Genomic DNA, 22,142 nt, shown 5'->3' with positions numbered 1-22,142 from the left:
GAGGATTAGCATCGATTGGAACAGCAGCCACCTTTAAGGCATAATCCTTGATGTGATTCTTGTCCAAGACTGCCAGGATCCTGGCCTTCTAGATGACAAAGTTGGATGCTCCATCCAATCTATCCTGATCCCTTAGTCCATTAACTGCCATCTTTGCTCAAATGAGTGTCGAACAAGTTCTCTTCTCCCTCTTTCGCTGTTGCCCAGCAAAACTTGGATCTTGATTTCTTTTGCGCTAGAAATCCTCTAAGGAACAAGTTCCCTCTAGACTCCCTCTGAGTCCTGATTTCCTTCACGGAAATCCTTCCGCCAAACAATGTTGAATCACTCCTCTCCAATCCTCCTTTGCTGCTGCTCAGCAACCCGGACCTAGATTTCATTAGGCAAGAAATCTGTTAAGGCAGTGAATCCCTCTACCTTGGTTCAGTCTCCTCAGACACTATTCTGCACCACAGCAACAATGTCACACCAACACCTCAGATCTGATCTGCGCTGCTCCCTCTACCCCCGCAACTGAAGAATCTGAGCTCCTCAAGCTTTGCGCAGTCACTGCGTGAGCTAGATCAGTTCCTCCTGGCCACTACGTCACTCCTTCCTGGTCCAGAAAGATGACGTGGCTCTGCGTGACCCTGATCTGCCCCTCTGCTTCAGCGCTGGCCTAGATAGCTGACGCAGTTACTACGTGGACTGCTCTGAGCTACTGTGCCACCCTCACTTGGCTCAGAATGGTGCATTGTGTCACTCTCCCTTCTACGTCTCTGGCTCTGGAACAGCGCTGTCACTCGGGACAGCTGCCTCTCTACAGCCAAATTGTTGGATCTCCTGGCTGATCGCTTCAGTATCCTATGATCTGCAACGCTCCGATACCATGTGAAAATTTTTTACTCTTTACAAACTGTAATCCTACTGCAGTCACTAGTTTAGCATCTCCAACTCGTTATTTCATTCAACAAGTTATTTAATTTATTAACAGTGATGAAAAACACTATTGCAGACTACACTAACATACAGATCATAATCTGAAACAATAGATGAGACAAACACACAAGGGACACCATTATTTTTGGACAACACGTCCCCAGAAAAACCCAATGCGGGAAAACCGGTGCAGCGGATAGAGGGTTTGTATTATTAAGCAAGCAGAATCTGAGTACAACAGGTTGCCTCTCACACCGGCTAACCTTATAGAGAAATCACGGCAACAAGAAATACATATGAGGGTTTACCTCGTTCCTCAAGTCACAGTTGATCCAATGAGCGATCTATCTCCTGCTGGAAAACACTGTGAAGTCCCTATGCAATCACTGCGTGGGCCAACGTCTTGCCTTTAGAAAACTGCGTCACCCCTCCTGCTGGATCAATTTGCTGGAGGAAGACTGTTGTTCAGCCCTCCTGGCTCAGAACCTTGCTTCTCCAGCGAAATCTTGGACTTCTTACAAATCCTTTGCACTGCCACTGCAAGAGACCCTCCTGGCCTACGTGAGCCCCTCTTGGCCTGTGTAGGCCTCTGCGATGCCTACCTAATGTTCAAGCCGCCTCTCTACTACGTACTCTTTGGCTCAGAACTTCCTCTCCGATCCAAATCTCTACTTCTGCCCCTCTCACTGCAACTCAAATCACGGGTTCGATTTTCTCAGCGAACCACGCCCCAGAAAAATCGAACTGACTGATCAACTTGGTGTATCTCCAAATGACCCTTAAGCCTCCTCTTATACTTTTCCTGTTGATGAATCAACGGCCGAGATTAAGTCCCTAATCAATGGCTAAGATTAAAACAGACTTGATCCACGTCTCTTAGAAGCTTCTCACCCATATTTTTATTAATACCCATTAATATTTTTATTTTCCTACGTTTAGACTTAGGAACCCCATTAAAAATATTAATTATTTTAATAACTCACAATCCAGGTGGAATTTCTCCAAACGATTTTTGGGTCTTGGAGATTTCACGTGTTCTAGCACCTCCACAAAATTTCAGAGCTAGAGAACATCTGATGCTATCCAAAATCAACAGACACTACATCCACTAGCAAATCATCAGCGCAAGAAGATGACCAAACTTTCCTGCAACCTCTTGCTGCTCCTCTTGACCTTGTGCAATTGCTGATGATAATTTTGCTTCTAGGATGTACACATCATTCTCCAACTAGGACCTCCATCCAATCTGATCCAAACTAGGTGCAACTGTTGATGATGATTTTGCTTCTAGGATGTACACATCACTGTCCAACTAGGAACTCCATCCAATCTGATCCAAACTAGGACCCAACACCTAGCAACAAAGAAGAAATAACATACCTTATAAATTGTTGTTCATGCTCCTAAAGTCTAATCACTGGTTAGGACACACTTGTAGCCCACATCATCCCTCCATCTGTGACCAAATCTCCCACAAAACATTGCAGCCTCCTTGAATCTACAAGCCTTTGCCACTCGCTTACTTGGTAGACACCTACAACACCCTGTTTAGGCTTATTCGGCCCTCCAAATAGCCACTACAAGAGCTCGGCCTAGTCTCCACAGGTTTGTGATCTTCTCAGCCTGTTCAAACAAAGGAAAGCACCTCAAACTATGCCCAAAACAACACCATTCTCCTCTGCCTGGACTGCTCCTTAACTCAAGTTAACAGTCATGAGAGATGAGCCCTAAAACAGATCCGCCCCTCCTTCGCTAAGCACTTGAGATCTGCGGCCAAGTCTGACATAGTCCTCCTTGTGCAAGTTTCTTTTGTGTTACTCTTGCATATGTCTTTTAAGCCTCCATGAGTTCCTTGATTTATATCATTCTCTATGGGCTTGTCCAACTTGTCATGAGAGCTAATCTTGCCCTAGTTGACCTGTTCTAACTTGTGCAAGCCCAACACTGACATAAATAAATTACTTTCTCACATTGTAGACCTTGGATTTGAGTGCTTAAAGTTGCCCCTTTCTCTTCTAGGGGTCCTCTATCACCTCCAAGCATCAAATCACTCAACCACCTCATGGTTTTGCCCCACTCTGATGGGTACAAAACCCCAAGCTTGGGTTCCAAGCCCACAAAACCATTTTGCGTGCCCATTCCTCCACAAACCTCTAGCCTAGGGTTTGGAGTGCCTCCCAAGCTACAAATCTCAACAGTAAGGCCATGTGGGTGTGTGTTGTTTGTGAATGTGGGTCTTAGATCCCTGTTGGTGCGGATGGCCATGGATATTCTTGGTATTTTTTTTTCATGATATGTCTGCCTCTATGGCATTGTTGACTTCCCCCTAGTGGGTGGTAACTCCCTGCCTTGATGGATATTCTTATATCCTAGGATGGTGTGCGGGTATCATGGAATAGGCATTGCTAGGAATCATGGTTTAAGGGAGCACTTGCATCAATAAAGCCTTGTAAGGGTGATCACCATATGTACTTTTCCCTAACATTATCCCTTTTGATCCCGGTGCACCCCCCTACCCCACATGTGCCACATGTCTTATGTATTTTGCACTCCCCTTTGACCTTGGCCATGCATCCTGATAGTCTCAAAGTTCCCAATGCACTTGCATCTCCCAAGGCATCATGCTACGTCTTTTGACGCAAAGAGGGTGTCCATTTGATTCTTTTTGCCAAGATAACCACTTGTCTTTTGTAGCAGTCAAAACACCCTCACAGAACTCCAGTTACAACAGTGGACCCATGTTTGGGGAAAAGGGGCTTTCCATGTAGCATTGCAAGCAACATAATTTGAAGCTCAGTGACAAAGTGGATAAGGAAAATGTGTCAAGTAGGTGACTTGTACAAGCCAAATCAGCTCAATGCTCTAGCCAAGGTGGCATCTCCAAGCACTTGTACCACACATGAAGCATGACATCATTCTCTTTTGGGGCTATTTTGATGGATTAAAGGAAGAATATGAAGCTAATATTGAAACATTGGAGCTTAGTGTGCAAATTTGGAGCCCCAAAAGGCTGATCATCAAGCATCAAGTGTGATTTACTCCAAGAAAATGTCAATAACCTCCTAATCAAGTTGGTTGTTAGCATTTGAAGCAATCTTAGCAAGCCAAATTCATCAAATAAGGAAAAATAGGACCCTCCAAGCTAGACGTTGAAGGGATAACTGAAGAAGCAAGCCCCCAAGGGTGAAATCAAGCAAAACAAAGTCAAATCAAATGTCGAATTGAATATTTTCTTTCAAGAAAAGGTAGTCGTGGCAATCACTGGACCAAATAAGGAGGTCAAGCCCTCCTAGGTGTTGAAAATGTAACTAGTTTTGGTCTTCATAATTGTTGTTGTACTCATTCCAAAATGTATCCTATAGTGCTAGGAAGAAGAAAGAATAGTATAACCCGTATGAGTACTACTGGAATTCTTTTATATGGAAAACGAAGATCTTTCTCCAATTTGTTATTGATCCTAATAGCTCCAATCATTTCATTCATCCCGTTCCTAGTTGGGAGTAAATGATCATGGCATGACGGACCCGACGAACGATCGTAAGAGTATTCTCCATTCCATCTTGATCCTAACAAAACTTTGTGGATTATGGAAATGAGAGGAACGGAAAAGAGCCAGCTATTGGGATCGAACCGATGACCATCGCATTACAAGTGCGATGCTCTAACCTCTGAGCTAAGCAGGCTCGATGGAATATCACTCCCCATTTCATTGGGGTGAGATCCATAGATTCCTTTGGAATCCTAACGATTATAGCGCGAATCAAATTCAATAACGCAATCCAGATTACGATTACAATGGAACATTGTTTGAATGTAGATTCTTTCAAGGAAAGAAAGGAGAAGTAAGGGTCAATTGATATCGATCGTTTTACTCACTCTTCCAAATCGACTAGGGGAGGATAATAACATTGCATTTCAAATGGATAAATAATATAATGATTCCCAGTCATATTCGATTGGGGTAGAGATAGAGATGGGGAGAGAAGGGGAGAGAAGGGGAGTAGGGGAGGATATTTCTCCCACCCAATATTGAGCAAATATCCAATGAATAATGCTGATGGATATTACATAATAGGATTAGATCAAGGTATGATCTTGTTCTTCGAGAAGGGGATATGGCGGAATTGGTAGACGCTACGGACTTGATCGAATTGAGCCTTGGTATGGAAACCTACCAAGTGATAGCTTCCAAATCCAGGGAACCCTGGGATATTTTGAATGGGTAATCCTGAGCCAAATCCGGTTCATGAAGACAATGTTTCTTCTCCTAAGATAGGAAGGGGATAGGTGCAGAGACTCAATGGAAGCTATTCTAACGAATGAATCTCATTTGGTCCAATACTGTAGTTATAGAACGATCTATTTACACCTCAAAAATGGAGAGAGATGTTATATAACATCAGACAAAACTGGCGATCAGAACTTGAATCGTTCCAAGCATTTTATTCATAAGATAGATGCCAGATTCAAGTTGAAGTACTGATTTGACATTAAGTAATCCAATTATGAACTTATCTACTCTAGATGAAGAATTGAATTCGTTTTTGGAATAAATGGTTGGATGAGGATAAATATAGAGTCCAATTCTACATGTCAATGTCAACAACAATGCAAATTGCAGTAGGAGGAAAATCCGTTGGCTTTATAGACCGTGAGGGTTCAAGTCCCTCTATCCCCACCCAGGTTCGTTCCCGAACGGATTGATCTATCTTCTCCAATTCCATTGGTTCGAATCCATTCTAATTTCTCGATTCTTTTACCTCGCTATTTTTTTTTTTTCATGAAGAGAAGAAATTAGAACATGAATCTTTTCATCCATCTTATGACCAGTTGAGTTGATCTGTTAATAAGCTGATCATATGATCAATTGATTTTGTGATATATGATCTACATAGATTAGATAATTTTGAAATTATTCAATTGCAGTCCATTTTTATCATATTAGTGACTTCCAGATCGAAAATAATAAAGATCATTCTAAAAACTAGTAAAAATACCTTTTTACTTCTTTTTAGTTTACACAAGTTAAAACCCTGTACCAAGATGATCCACAGGGAAGAGCCAAGATAGCTCAGTTGGTAGAGCAGAGGACTGAAAATCCTCGTACCACCAGTTCAAATCTGGTTCCTGGCAAGATGTCAATATCCATGTCTCCATATCCATCTATCTAAATCTATTCTATCTAGATGTATATCTACATACGGAGACACCCCGATCAAAATAGATAGATGGATCAATCTGTTCTCTCCCTCTTCTTTGCTCATATTGTCCCTCTTTGTCCGTTCCAATTGAATCACGATACTCTGTACATATAAAAAAGTAGGATCGAGAACTCAGAAGTCAAGATTTGACGGTGGGACTGATAATTCAGCACTAGTCGGAATCTATTCATCCTATTTCATCCGAATCGAAATGGTATAGATTATCCCAATGATAGAACTATAATTGCAGAGTTGAAGTAGATCCAAACATTGCAGAGGGTATCTCGAAAGTAGATTCGAATTGAGGTTCATAAGATTGATGTAATAACTTTTGACCATAGTTTCTAGTATGAATACTAGATCCAATATGATGATCCCTATGATTTATAGTGAAATATTTTATTCTTTCCTTGTTGGAGTTCGGGCCTCATATATCCATCGAACTATCTTTTCTTTTCTTTCACGAAGTTTCGTTATAGCATCTATAATAGCCTCTGGTTCAGGTGGGCAATCTGGTGAATAGACATCCACAGGAATTAACTTATCTACTTTGCGAACGGTACTATAATAATCTGTACCAAACATTTCTCTATGATAGTACATGCTCTAGGGCAACTACATATTTTGGTTCCGGCATTTGTTCGTATAATAAATCTCACTACAGAAGGAGCCTTTTTCATGGTCACAGTCCCTGCTGTTATAATGAGGTAAGCTCATATAGGTCCAGATCTTGGTACCGGACCATAACGATCAGAGTCGAATTGTGAATCTATTAATGAAGCGAATTTGATGAAACCACAATTAATATTGTAAAGGAGCGTTCATAAACTGGAGAGTTTGGCCCAATTCGATCGACAGATCGTTTGGGGTAGTTGAAATATCTGGATTCAAAATTGTTTGATCGAGTAAAGGTAACTTCATAGGATTCATCATTGGCTTTATGTCATTTTGTACTTCCCTCCCCCACTCGGAAATTAAGGACCATTCCAATGTTCCTCTTCGCCACGCATGGACTGAACCAACGATGAAAATAAGCACGAGAATTGAAGCTCCTATAAATGCAGATATACCCTTTATACTAGAACTCATAGCCCATAGAGAAAGGGAGACTGTTCCAACATCAAGAACAACAAGAACTAGAGCGAACATATAATGATCTTAGATCGGATCCAAGTATCTTCCCATTGGTTCGATACTTGATTCGTAACTAGTAGTCCGGTTCTTGACCAATGGGAGCCAAAGCTCCAGAAATAAAGGATGCAATAATAGGTAGGAATGAGACTATATATTAATGAAAATATCCAGCCAGAAAGTATTATATTAGGGAAATAGGAGCATGAATATACTCCTTTGAAATAGATCAAATTCTTATATTTTTACGTCAACTTCTTCATTATTATCCCACCCACCACGAGTGGAAGACCAAAGGACCGAACAATAAATACAATCAATTCTAATTGATTCACATATTTTGTTTCGTCCATTGCTTATTATCAAATTAACTCAATGAAATGTTATTTGAATGTCTATTGAGAATATTTGACATGAATCAAGTATGAGAGAAAGAAAGAATGTAAATGGGTCCCAATCCCGAACTACCCAATTTTAGATCTGAGTCTATACTCATATTATAGAATGAATATGTTGATGATCTTTATCCAGCATCCATGGCTGAATGGTTAAAGTGCCCAACTCATAATTGGCGAACTCGCGGGTTCAATTCTTGCTGGATGCAGGAGAATTGCACATATCCATTATTGATGGAATGGGAAGAAGTATGAAGAATAACACCAAACAATTGAAGCATACCAAGCCTTTCAATAAAATGAAAGAAAGGCTTGGTATGCTTCAATTAAGCAATACATGATAACAATCCATCAGAGTATTATCCACCTATTGAAATAGATTCAACGGCGGCTAGATCCAGAGGAAAGTTGTGAGCATTACGTTCGTGCATAACTTCCATACCTAAATTATGATATATCTGTATAATTAAATTGGTATATGATCCAATATAATAATAGCTACAGGCTTTACGGGAAAAAAAAGAAGAAAAGGAGGGAAAAAATTTATGGATGAAGTGAAATATCCAGTACTTACGAAGAAAAGTATTCGTCTATTGGAAAGGAACCAATATACTTTTAACGTCGATTCGCAATCGAACAAAACAAAGATTAAAAATTGGATGAAAATTTCTTCGATGTTAAAGTAATAGCTATGAACAGCTATCGCCTCCCTGAAAAAGGAGGAAAGAGAGTGTCAATGATAGGACATCCAATACGTTGTAAACGTGTGATTATTACACTTAGAACCGGTGATTCTATTCCACTCTTTTCAGAACAATAAGATTTCAAATTTGAAACTAAATGGCCATCCGTTCATATAGAATTTTAACTCCGGATACACACAATAGATCTGTATCAGGTTTCGATGGAAGAGTGCAGTTGGACCCGCAGAAGAAATTGACCTCTGGACAACATCATTGTGGGAAAGGTCGTAATGAAAGAGGAATTATTACCGCAAGACACAGGGGAGGGGGTCACAAGCATCTGTATCGTCAAATTGATTTTCGACGGAATAAGGAACACATATCAAGAGAAATTGTAACCATAAAATACGACCCTAATAGAAGTGCATACATTTGCAAGGTGCATTACAAGAATGGCGATAAGATGTATATTCTGCATCCCAGAGGGGTCATGATTGGAGATACTATTCTTTCTGGTCCAAAAGCTCCTATATCAATAGGAAATGCCCTACCTCTGAGTGCGGTTTGAATTATTAATTTATGTGATCGGAAGCAACCCATTGGATTTACAGCGAAACCTATAAATCTATCACTGATCCACCTAGGACACTTTTACGAGACGAACCCCAAAAGGAAACTGAGGATAAATGACAGCAGGGGATTGGATTCAAAAATTGTTCATATCGGATCATTGGTTCCGAAGATATAATAATATGGAGAGGACCTGATTGTTTCCGAAGCATGAACAAAATGGGATAGAGGCACCCTCTAAAAAGACAAGTTACTCACATTTGATCTGATGGTCAGAGGCGGATTCGGAGCTGGACAGTGGTAGTAATTCCCAAAATAAAAAGATGGGGAGAGGAAAAAAGTAAAAAGAGAGAAAAGAGAAAAAGATGTTTAATATGCCTCCTACGTTATCCATAACATACGAAAGTATTAGCGTAATTTGATAAAGTCATTCATTCTGAATGCTACATAAAGAATATAAGCCAGATGATGGAATAGAGAGACCTAGGATGTAGAGAATCGGGACATAGAGAATACAATAGATGCTCCTTCTCATCTCGATTATATTTATTCAATATATGTGAATATAATATACATCCAGAAAGCTGTATGCCCTGAGAGAGGCTTGTACAGTTTGGGAAGGGATTTTTATTCATCGGAATAAGAGTCTACTTCAACCAATATGCCCTTAGGCACGGCTATACACAACATAGAAATAACGCTTGGAAAGGGTGGACAATTGGCTAGAGCGACAGGTGCTGTAGCAGAACTGATCGCAAAAGAAGATCGATCGGCCACATTAAAATTACCATCTGGAGAAGTTCGTTTAATATCTGAGAACTGCTCAGCCACAATTGGACAAGTGTGGGTAATATCACTGCAAACAATAGAAGTTTCGGTAAAGCCGGAGCTAAACGTTGGTTGGGTAAGCGTTCTGAGGTAAGAGGAGTAGCTATGAACCCTGTAGACCATCCTCATGGAGGTGTGGAAGGAATAACCCCAATTGGCAGGAAAAAACCTGTGACCCCCTGGGGTTATAGTGCACTTGGAAAGAAAAGTCGGAAGAGAAATAGATACAGTGATGCTTCAATCCTTCGTCGACGTGAGTAAGAATGGTTGGATATCCATAAAAAAAAAAGGAAAGAAAGGTAATTGATCATGGCACATTCACTGAAAAAAATCCTTTTGTGGCTAATCATTCATTGAGGAAAATTAAAAATCTAAACATAAAAGAAGAAAAGAAGATAATAGTTACTTGGTCCTGGGCATCTGTCATTGTACCCGCAATGATCGGTCATACAATTGTTGTTCATAATGGGAGGGAACATTTACCCATTTATGTAACAGATCGTATGGTAGACCACAAATTGGGGGAATTTGCACCTACCCTACTTTTTCAAGGACATGCAAGAAACGATAAGAAATCTCGTCGTTAATTGAGAAAGACTTGTCATTCATTAGGGAGGATGGAGTCAATGAGAAATAATACTCCAGGTCCAGAGATACGAGCTTTGACGAGAAATATACGTATGTCTGCTCATAAAGCAAGTAGAGTAATTAATCAAATTCGTGGTCGTTCATATGGACAAGCACTTATGATATTGGAACTGATGCCTTATGGGGCCTGTTATCTCATATCACAATTAATTCATTCTGCGGCGGCGAATGCAAATCACAATATGGGTTTGAACAAAGCCAATTTACTCGTTGGTAGAGTCGAAGTGAATGAGGGCGTTGTTTTTAAAAGGATTCAACCTACAGCTCAGGGACGCGGTTATCCAATACAGAAACCCACTTGTCATATAACTATTGTATCGGAGGAAATCTCCAGATCGAATGATCCGATTATGTCAATAGAATCCCGAAAAAAAGGATATGTATGGCAGAAAATAAATCCACTTGGTTTTAGACTTGGTGTAACTCAAAATGAGCGTTCCCATTGGTTCGCACAACAAAGGAATTATTCCAAAGATCTCCGAGAAGATCAAAAAATACGTACTTGCATTGAAAACTATGTACGAACGCATATAAAGAGCTCCTCGAATTATGGAGGAATTCCACGTGTAGAGATTCGCAGAAAGATCGATTTGATTAAGGTCAAAATCTATATTGGATTTCCCAACTTGTTGTTAATAGAAGGTAGGGGTCAAGGAATTGAAAAATTAAGAAACGATGTACTAAATATGCTCGATTCTATGGATCGAAAACTTCACATTGCTATAGAAAAAGTTGCGAAACCCTATAGAAAACCTAATATTCTTGTAGAGTATATGTCAATCAGTTCCTTTATCAGTGGTGGCTATCATTCTCTTTCTTTAGTTAGAGTTAATGAGTTCCTGTATTAGTATTGTTGCGGGTAGTTGTTGTTAGGTTGGGTGGAGTACATGGAGAGGTGGGTCTCGTACAAGAAATAGTAGCGGTTGTATTTGATCTCCTTTCTTATTATAGGTGGTATGTAGTTATCGTAGTCGGAGGTAATAGTAGGAGAGATATCAAGGTGGTGGGTGCGGAGATAAGGAGAGGTGGGAGAAACTATGACTTGTCTCCCCTCTATATGGAATCTTGTTTCCGGTATCTATTCCCTACTATTCTCTTCCTATTAGCAAGAAAGTTGGTAGCTCAATCGTTGATTGGTTAATGAATGAAAATCGCTCGACCACTTCAACCTTTGCTCAGTATGGTACGGTTCGGCTTGGTAGGTTCGATATGGTATGGTTCGCTCGGTATCGGTAGTAGTATCTCAGTCTGCTTTCCCTGCCTTGATAGGAGTTGATATGAAAGTAGTCAATATTATCCTATAGGTACATTCCCTTTCTGTCTTCCACACTACACCAAGCGAACCATCTAACCATCAGTCTTCGTTTGCTTTCCGGATTGATCAGTTAATCCGTCAAGTCAGTACAGTCAGTCCAGTCCAGTTCAGTATCAGTCAGTACAGTAGTAGGATAGTCCGCTAGTCAGTCAAGTCAGCAGTGGAATAGTTCCATGGCATTGGTCATCCAACCATTGATTGGAACGTCTCTCGTGAGAAAAGATCGTGATTTGAGCCTATCTATAGCTATAAGAGCACTAAATAAGTCCTAATCTTATACCCTAACCTTTCCGCTGTAGGTATTGAGCTTCGTCGACTGAGAATACCAGATCAGTCCATCAGGAAGACCACACAGAAGTCAGTAGTGGAATAATAGTCCCATGGCTCGGAAGAAAGAGATAAGTAGTTGATGTTCTGTTTCGTTCCTCTTCTCTTGATCCCTTGGCTCGGGATGGTTCACTCAGTTCATGAAGATGCTGGAACTGATTGTTTGTGTGACCTCCAGGAGACGCCTCCTGATCCAAGACTCATAGCATAACCTGAAGTAGATACCCTAGTTTCTTTATCTCCCTCTAAGTCTGAATCAGAGTATCCAATCAAGCTGAAGTCGCCCACCTGTGTATACTTAAGTCCAAAGTCTTGAGTTCCCTTCAAGTACTTTAGAACGCTTTTCGCAGCAAACCAATGTCCCTCACAAGGTTTTTGCATAAACTTGGAGAGGATTCCAACAGAAAACGAAATGTCGAGTCTGGCAATAGTCAGGTAGCTGAGACTTCTTACAAGTTGTGTATACTTTGTTGCATCCTCAAATTCTTTTCATTCAATGGATGTGAGCTTTAAGTTTTGTTCCATTGGAGTAGTCAAAGGATTACACTCAGCCATGCCAAACTTGTTCAAAAAATCTCCAATGTACTTCTGAGAGAGGAATATAAACTTCGGATGTTGAGTTACTTAAATATGAAGATAGTAGTGAACATACCCCAAGTTTTTCATTCAAAACCTTCCTCAATTCTTTCTTTATGGATGTAATATAGCTCTCATTGTTCCCGGCAAGGACTGCGCAATCCCTTCAAGGGGATTCGAATTGCTACCAAGTGCAGCGTTCGGCCTCATTGCTCAGCACTTGATCTACTCTTCCTATTTCAAAATCAACGCTCTGATACCATGTGAAAATTCCTAGACTCGAAGGAACCCCTACTGCAGCAAATCTAAATCTACTTCACCTACTTGATTTTTAAATTACATTAATCAAGTTATTCTTCTGAATACTGAAGCAAATTACTTCTGCAACCTACACTAATTAAATATTTGATCTCATGAAACAAAAAACAGAGCAAAGAACAAGATACATAGGACACTTATTTTTGGACAAAATAGTCCTCAGAAAAACCCCATGCGGGAAAATCAGTGCAACAGCTCTCAAGGTTTATTATTATGCAGGAGACATATCTGAATACAAATCTAGGATGCTCATCTAACAATTCTTTATAGAGAAAATACTGGCGGAAAATCTGAGTTAGTTTTACCTCACTTCACCCGGCAGAATTCTGATTGATCCGACACAAGACTGGTTAAACCCCGGTTATTTCTGTGTTGGCCCTACATAGGCTCTGCGTCAGCTTCTTTGCCCTTTGCGTCAGCTATCCCGGTTGTTCCGACAGTTCCGGTCGTTCCCGGCAGTTGTGGATTCTGCGTGACAGGTAGCTTTTCTGCTCTACGCTAGCCCTTCCGGCTCTGCGTAGGGACTGCGTGGGCCTAGACTGGCCCAGCGTCAACTCTCTCGTCTACTGCGCTGCCTCTCTGCAAGCTCTCTCTACCTCTCTGCAAGCTCTCTCTGCCTCTCTGTCAGTGTTCTCCAAAAAGTCCTCCCGGATTCTCACTGCCCCTCAACTGCAAGATCTCTCCAATCAATTTCCCTCCTGAGAACTTCTCACCTCAGAAAATCGATTTCCTCAATCTCTCTGTGTGTGTTTCCAAATGAATCCCAAACCTTCATTTTATACTTTTCCTGTTGAGCCTTCAACGGCCGATATTAAGTCTCTAATCAACAGTTAAGATTAAAGCATGACTTGATCCGCCTTCTAGATCATTCTCACCCATATTTTGATTAATACCCATTAATATTTTAATTTCCCTAACTTTAGACTTAGGAACCCCATTTAAAATATTAATTATTTTAATAAAATACAATCCGAGTGGAATTTCACCAACGGTTTTTGGGTTCTTTAGAACTCATGTGCCTTAGCCTCTCCACCAATTTTCAAGGCTAGAGCACTTTCGATGCTACCAAAAAATAACACTCCCTCCTAGCGAGGAAAGTGCTCTAGCAACAATGTCCACCTGCGTGCTGCTCTGTTTCTAAAGCATCCCCTTTCTGCACTACTGCTGCCACCAACACTGTGTTGTTGCTACTATATTGTTGCCCATGACACTGCCACTGTTGCCTCTGTACTACAACTCCCTCTCAAATGTTGCATCTGCTATGTTGCTAGCACTGCCACTGCTAACATTGCATCCATACTGCAACTCAGTTGCTAAGAGAAGCAACTGAAAACATCCAAAATTAGTTGAACTTAGTTGTGTTCAACATAATACAATGAATGTTGGAATCTGACTGCCGTTGGTTCTGACCCTCTGAATCTTCTGCGCTGCTGTTGACTTTTGCACTGTGCCAACTGCACTGCTACCAACCTTGCTTTACGTTGATCAGTCTTTGGTCCCAAGCCACTGCATCTGTCCTCCAAACACTCCACTGCATCATCTAACACCAAGTCCATCTTGCTACTACGGAATCTTGGGCTCCCGTAGCAAAGGAATTGATCCAAGAGGTGGGCTCCTCAAGGATCCTGCCCACATGTAGTCCCCCCGACTACAGCTCAATATTGCCCCATCTCCTTCCTAGAGATGCATGGGCACTCATAGCAAACTCATCCTCGTCAATCTTTGTTGAAGCGACCTTAGGATCATGTTTCTTATCCTTGTCCTTTTTCTTCAAAGGACACTGGGATGCATAGTGGTCCAACTTGCCACAACTGAAACATTTCACCTTCGAAATGTCCTTCTTTCGCTTCGGCATCTATTGTCCCTTCGATGACAGATTTGTGTTCTCCTTCTCCTCCTTTGTCTTTGTGCCACTCCCACTGCTACCACTGAGGTTGACCTTCACTAGATCCCTCCTTAACTCCCCCTATTGAAGAGTCGACCACATCTCCTCCCATGAAGGTAGTTTTTCTCTGCCGAATATGCTTTCGACGAAAATCCAAGACTCCATTCATGGCTATCCTCACCATCGCGGTTGGCTAAGGAGTGGACCCCACTACAGCAAGCTGGTCTCTAGTGTCCTGAAGACGTTGAAGATAGAGGTTCACCCCTTCTCCTTTCTGCATCAAAGTCCGTTGCAACTTCTGCTCTAAATACAACTTTCGTTGGTCACAAGAGCCTTCATACAGAGAAGACAAGGCTTCCCACATCTCTCGGGTTGTATCCTTGCCCTACAAGTGTGAGACCACATGATCTCGAACTCCATTGAGAATGAGTCTCTTTTCCTTCCCCTGCTCGGCCTTGTACTTCTTCTTTTGATCGTTGTCAGCAGGAACAGCTACAACACTATTGACGTAGGTCTCGAGATCATGTTCCTCCAGAACAGCTAAGATTCTGGTCTTCCATATGACATAGTTGGAAGCTCCTTCCAACCTGTCCTGATCTCTGAGCCCATGCGATGCCATTTCACCCAACTGTCAAACTGAATCCTCTAGTCACTGCTTAGCACTGCTCAGCTGCTCAACAAGTGAGAAATTCGAACTTTCTGGTGAAAAGTTCTCTGAGGAGAAAATTCCCCTTCTATGTGTCTTCGTTCTTTTCCAGCAGATTTCTGGCCCGGCAGAAACTGCGCCCTCCAAGCACTGCATTGAGGCTTCGCATTACTCCCTCTACCTTTGCAAACTCACGAACTGCAAATCGTACCTCTCTGTCGTCTCACTTAGAGAGAGATTTCCTCGAATCTACTTCCCGACAAGGACTGCACAATCCCTTCAAGGGGATTCGAATTGCTGCCAAGTGAAACTTTTGGCCTCACTGCTCAACACTTGATCTGCTCTTCTTGTTTCAAAATCAACGCTCTAATACCATGTGAAAATTCCTAGACTCGAAGGAACCCCTACTGCAACAAATCTAAATCTAATTCACCAACTTGATTTTTAAACTACATTCATCAAGTTATTCTTTTGAATACTAAAGCAAATTACTTCTGCAGCCTACACTAATTAAATATTTGATCTCATGAAACAGAAAACAGAGCAAAGAACAAGATACATAGGACACTTATTTTTGGACACAATAGTCCCCGTAAAAACCCAATGCGAGAAAACTGGTGCAATAGTTCTGAGGGTTTATTATTATGTAGGAGAAATATCTGAATACAAATCTAGGATGCTCATCTAGCAATCCTTTACAAAGAAAATATTGGAGGAAAATCTGAGTGAGTTTTACCTCACTTCACCCGGCAAACTTCTAGTTGATCCGGCACAAGACTGGTTAAACTCCGGCTATTTCTATGTTGGCCCTGCATAGGCTCTGCGTCAACCCTGCATCAGCTTCTCTGCCCTCCGCATCAACTATTCCGGTTGTTCTGGAAGTTCCGGTTGTTCCCAGCAGTTCTGGATTTTGCATGACAAGCAACTTTTTTACTCTGAGTTGGCCCTTTTGGCTCTGTGTAGGGACTGCGTGGGCCCAGACTAGCCCAGCGTCAACTCTCCCAGCTACTGCATTGCCACTCCGCAAGCTCTCTCCGCCTCTCTGTCAGTATTCTCCGAAAAGTGCTTCTCTCGAATTCTCACTACCCCTCAACTGCAAGATCTCCCCAATCGATTTCCCTCTTCAGAACTTCTCACCTCATAAAATCAATTTCCTCAATCTCTCTATGTGTGTTTCCAAATGAATCCCAAGCCTGCATTTTATACTTTTCCGGTTGAGTCTTCAACGGCCGAGATTAAATCTCTAAACAACCGCTAAGATTAAAACATGACTTGATCTACCTTCTAGATCATTCTCAACCATATTTTGATTAATACCCATTAATATTTTAATTTCCCTAAGTTTAGACTTAGGAACCCCATTAAAAATATTAATTATTTTAATAAAATACAATCCGGGTGGAACTTCACCAAACGGTTTATGGGTTCTTTAAAACTCGTGCCTTAGCCTCTCCACCAATTTTCAAGGCTAGAGCACTTCCAATGCTACCAAAAAATAACAAAGATCATCTACATACACCACAAGATATACAATTGTTTTGCCAACTTTCTTGACAAACAAAGTCGCATCATCAAGATCATAATGTTTGAAATTGTGTTTCAGAAGATGCTACATTAAATTCCCATACCAAGCTCGTGGTGCTTGCTTAAGGCCATACAAGGATTTTACAAGCTTGCATACTTTATGTTCTTGACCCTTCACAACAAATCCTTTTGGCTGAGACATAAAAACATTCTCTTTCATATCTCCATTCAAGAAAGCAGTTTTTACATCCATTTGATTGACTTTCCAACCATTCTGAGCTGCCAAGGCAACGAGTGTCTGGATGGTATCCCATTTTTCTATGGGGGCAAAATTCTCCTCATAGTCAACCCCTTCCTTCTGTGCAAAACCTTTTGCAACAAGCTTGGCATTGTGCTTGTCAAGTGAGCCATCAGCTTTATACTTGTTCTTGTAGACCCACTTGCAGCCTATTGGTTTGATTCCCAATGGAGAATCAACCAGCTTCCAAATGTCATTCTTTATCAAGGCATCATACTCCTTTTGCATCGCTTCTTTCCATTCATCATGAGAAAAGGCTCCGTTGAAGGAAGTTGGCTCAAAACATGAAGACAGATTCAGTTCACAATCATAAGAAACATCCATATCAACAGGTGAATCAGAATCGTCTACATCACCTCCATTTTGCCTAGTTGAATTTCTTGTTCTTGTCTTTCCAACCTTATCAGGATGAACATTTTCAAGTGTCTTTGTCAACCATTTTGGAGGACCTTTCTGAGATGGCCCAAGCTGCTCAATTTACTGAGTTGGGGTTGAATCAAGATTGAGTCTCCCAATTCTGTCAATCACATCACTCAAAGTGTCATTAGTGGTTGGAGCTTCATGTGGGGGAGAGAGTGCTTCAGAAGAAGATTCCACAGATTGATCCAATATAGGAATCCCCCCTTCAAGATGTGGAATCTCATTATCAAATTCTTGAAAGGACTTGGCATGTCCAAATCTATCCAAGCGATCAAGTTGTCGCTCAACATTGTCAGCTTTGGAAGATTCAAGAAAAGATCACATCTCTAGACACTACAAACTTCTTATTAACTTCATCATAGAGACGGTATGCTTTGGAGGTATTTGAATACCCCAAGAAGATACACTTATGACTCCTTGCACCAAGTTTGTTTCTTTGTTCCTTAGGTATCAAGGCATAACAGGTGGAACCAAAGACCCTGAGATGCTTTACCGAAGGAATGTGGCCATACCACATTTCATAAGGAGTCTTGTTTCTAATAGCATTAGATGGACACCTATTCTTTACATACACAGCACATAGAACTGCATCAGCCTAAAACATCAATTTTACATTCTTGAAAAACATCATGGAACGTACCATATTTAAGATTGTCCTATTCATTCTTTTAGCTACTCCGTTCTGTTGGGGATTATAAGGTACAATTGTTTGATGTTTGATCCCATGCTGACTAAGATAGTTTTCAAATTCATTTGAAGTGTATTCTTTTCCATTATCAGTGCGAATAGAGACAATATGAGATTGTGCATCATTTTCAATCTATGCATGAAAGTTCTTGAATGTTTGAAAAGCATCATATTTGTTCTTCAATAAATAAACCCAACACATTCTGCTGTAATCATCAATAAATGTCATCATATATTTATTTCCATTTGCAAAAGGAACAAACACTGGGCCACATAAGTCTGAATGAATAAGTTCAAGTTTTCTATGTGCTCTAGAATGTGAATCATGAAAAGACTGTTTGTTGTGCTTTCCTAAGATACAAGCATCACATTGCTTAAGTTTTCTAGGAATTGTAGGCAAATCAGTAACACCACATTTCTTCAACATATAGAGGTTGTCATTATTCAAGTGTCTGAATCTAGCATGCCATAAAAGACTTGATGGAAATGTACCTTCATCATAATGAGAACTGTATGAGAAGTTTTGTGCATGAGCAAAGGTACCTTGCAGCCTCATAATTCTTTCTTCTTCTATCCCCATCATGACAAATGAGCGATCTTATGCTTTTCTGACCTCAACCTTGCCATCAAACATATGAATGGAGTGTTCTTGCTGGTGGATGTGGACCAAAGACAACAAGTTTCTCCTCAGCTCCGAGAGATATAAAAAATCATGCAGAAGAAAGTATGGAAGACCAGGTAGTTTGAGCCTGATTGTGCCAATCCTTGATGGCTTGAGCTTTGACTTATCTGTAAAGTATACTGCTCCATCAACATTGTCAGTAAATTCTTCAAAAAAATCTCTTCTAAAGGTCATGTGGCAAGTTGCTCCTAAATCAAGCAACCAATCATTTTTCCAAGAAGCAAGTGAAGCATTAAACAAGTCTTCAGTTACTCCAATATTATAATGTGCCACAACATAGTGAGCGAATTTGGGTGCTTTACCTTTCCCTTTGTCATTGGTTTTACCTTTGGCTTCATTTCTTTCCTGTTCAATTATGTCTCAAGGCAACTTATATGTGGATGCATCATGTCCATCTCTATTGCAACATATGCAATGAAGATCAGGGTTTTCTCCTTGGAACTATCTGCCCCCTGTCTCTAAAATTCCTTCTTCCTCTACCTCTTCGGCCACCTCTTCCTCTAGAAGAATCTTGTGCATGATTCTTCTCTTTATGTGCAAGACACACAGCTTCTTCAGAAGACTGAGGAGTTGTCTTCTTCCCAAAAGCCTTCTCTCTCTCAGCAAACTTCTTCTCAAGGGAGTCAAAGGTAATCTCCTTGAGGTTTCCACTTGCTTGCAATGACTCAAGATAATTTGAATAAGTGGGATATAGTGCCTTGACATAAGCTATGAGAGGAATGTCTATTTGAACACCAGTGGTTTTGATATCATGCATAATAGATCTTACTTCTGATGCTAAAGCAAGAGGGTCATCATTTTTCAATTCAAGACTGAACAATTTAATCATCAATTGGACAACTTCAAGTTTAGAGTGTGAGTCATAGAGTTCCTTCAACTTTTGTAAGGCTTCAAAAGCATTTGAAAATGGTGAAATATGGCGACTCACCTCTTCATTTATAGATGTTGCAATCAAGGCATAGGCCTTGTTGTTCTTGTTTTCCCAAATGGAAATCTCCTTATCTGAGGTGGGCTTTGCAGGTTCATTATCTTCTTCTTCTGCTACACAAACTCCTTTCCACAACCCATTGAAAATGAGAGTGTGTTTATCTTCCTTAACTATTCAAGATAGTTCTCTTTTCCCGAGAGAACTACTCCAACAATAGATATCAATTAATGCATTTTAAATGTGTGTACTGTGTAAAAATGTACCTGTTGCCAATATAAAAAATTTGCACTTCCGGTGTAAAAAACTACACTCTAGTAACAATATTGTGAAAAATAGAATTCTGATTGGTAATATATGACAGAGGTAATATTTGGGGGAGGGAGTATATGAGGGAGGGTTAGATGAGGGGAGGGCTTGTATGGGGGGAGGGTTATATGATCGACGAAATATGTGACAAAGGTGGTATGGGGAGGTGGGATCGGGCCCCACGGTTTGGATACATGTATTATTCAACGACACCACAGTAATATATAGTACGTTATATATTAAAAAATGCAATGTATTAAAAAAACAGGGAGTGGGATTGGGAGCGGATTGGTATGGGCAGCGTGTAATATTGGAGTATTGGCAGCATGGAGTAAACACAGGTGGTACCTATTGGGAGCGAATTGATATGGGCAGCGTGGAGTATTGGATGAACACACTATTAAAACACATATGACTGTCAGGCCACACAAAAACGTATAGATTAAAAAACAACGTAAACCGGGAGGTATTGGACCAGCATTTGTATATTATGCAACAGGAGTTGGAGTTGTATTATGGAGTCAAATAATGTAACAGCGGAGTGTTCAGCATTCAGAGGGGGCAGCGTTCCATGACAACATTCATATAATGTATATGTAACATGGGCAACCATGACAATTAAAAAACTGGAGTTGTAATGGTATTAACGGTTGGTGGTATGGGGAGAGTGTTTAACCAAGCAACATCGGAGTGTATATCAAAATGTGGAATGGTATGGAGCGGTGATACCACCAACCGGGAGTCGGGTTCGGGTTGTGGAGCAAGGAGGTATTAACCAGAGCGGGATTCAATGTAATGGTATGGACCGGAGCGGAATTAAACGTAATGGTATTAACCGGAGTGTGGTATGCAGTGGTGTTAAAACCATTCAACAGTGAACACAACACAGAAATGTGCACAACACCACATAGTAAAAACTGCCAATATGCCAACATAAGATATATAACATGTAAAGCCCTAAATTTCAAATTTTTACCAGGGTATAACCATTCAGAATATCAAAATTTATCAACTTGATTTTGAGTACCTACCTGGGTTTCTATGGTTGAAGATGCTTTTGATTTGCCAGGCTCTCGCTCTCGTTACCAAACGATCAAAACCTCTGATACCAAACGTAAAGCCCCTAAATTTCAAATTTTTACCAGGGTATAACCATTCAGAATATCAAAATTTATCAATTTGATTTTGAGTACCTACCTGAGTTTCTGTGGTTGAAGATGTTTTTGATTTGCCAAGCTCTCGCTCTCATTCTGGCTCTCGTTACCAAACGATCAAAACCTCCGTGCCAAACTGGGTATAATCTCAATACCCAGCTCCAAAGTACTTCCAATTCGAGGTACCCTAGCCCTCATGCCCAAAATTTCAAGAACAATTAAAGCTCAATAAGGACTCCATGATAGGGTGTTGACCCTCGTCCTACTAGGAGGGGTGGAGGTATTGCCCACCGTTATCCTCCAAAACCTGGAGTCATGGGAGGATTGTGTGTAAAGACCCATCTTGAATTAATGGAGACATAGAGATATTAGCATGCACACGAGACATGCATATGATAGCTACATATGCATGCATCCCCTGCACTGCACTAATATATATATTAGTTAATATTGAAAAAACGTCCGTATTTGGGTAACGAATTAACCATTGAAATGAATACCTAACTTATAAAAATATAGTAGGGTATATGATATACGTACCACCACCATAATACATATATATAATTCTACTATATAAAATTAAAGATAAATGCAGTGTAGTGAACTCACAAGTCACAACAAAGGAAGTATGCACCCTACTACATACAAAGGAACTATACCCAAAAGTATTATGTATAAAAGAGTTATAATATACATATTATT

At 40.6% G+C, this 22,142-nt stretch overlaps 1 protein-coding gene and 1 non-coding gene across 3 annotated transcripts in view; both read right to left on the bottom strand.

Annotated features, from left to right (window-relative positions):
* LOC149157759 (serine acetyltransferase 2-like) overlaps positions 1 to 22,142 on the bottom strand; it is a 254,161-nt gene that overhangs the window by 30,275 nt on the left and 201,744 nt on the right. The gene's annotated exons all lie outside the window — the stretch shown is intronic.
* Positions 4,529 to 4,601, bottom strand: TRNAT-UGU (transfer RNA threonine (anticodon UGU)). Its single transcript has one exon. It is a non-coding gene; the product is annotated as a tRNA-Thr (tRNA).

Source organism: Pinus tabuliformis, chromosome 5_2 (genome assembly GCF_031772625.1).
Source record: "Pinus tabuliformis cultivar Carrire ecotype Pingquan chromosome 5_2, CPIR1, whole genome shotgun sequence".
Lineage (NCBI taxonomy): Eukaryota > Viridiplantae > Streptophyta > Pinopsida > Pinales > Pinaceae > Pinus > Pinus tabuliformis.
The sequence above is the reverse complement of the archived record's forward strand: the minus strand, read 5'-3'. Positions and strand labels throughout refer to the sequence as shown.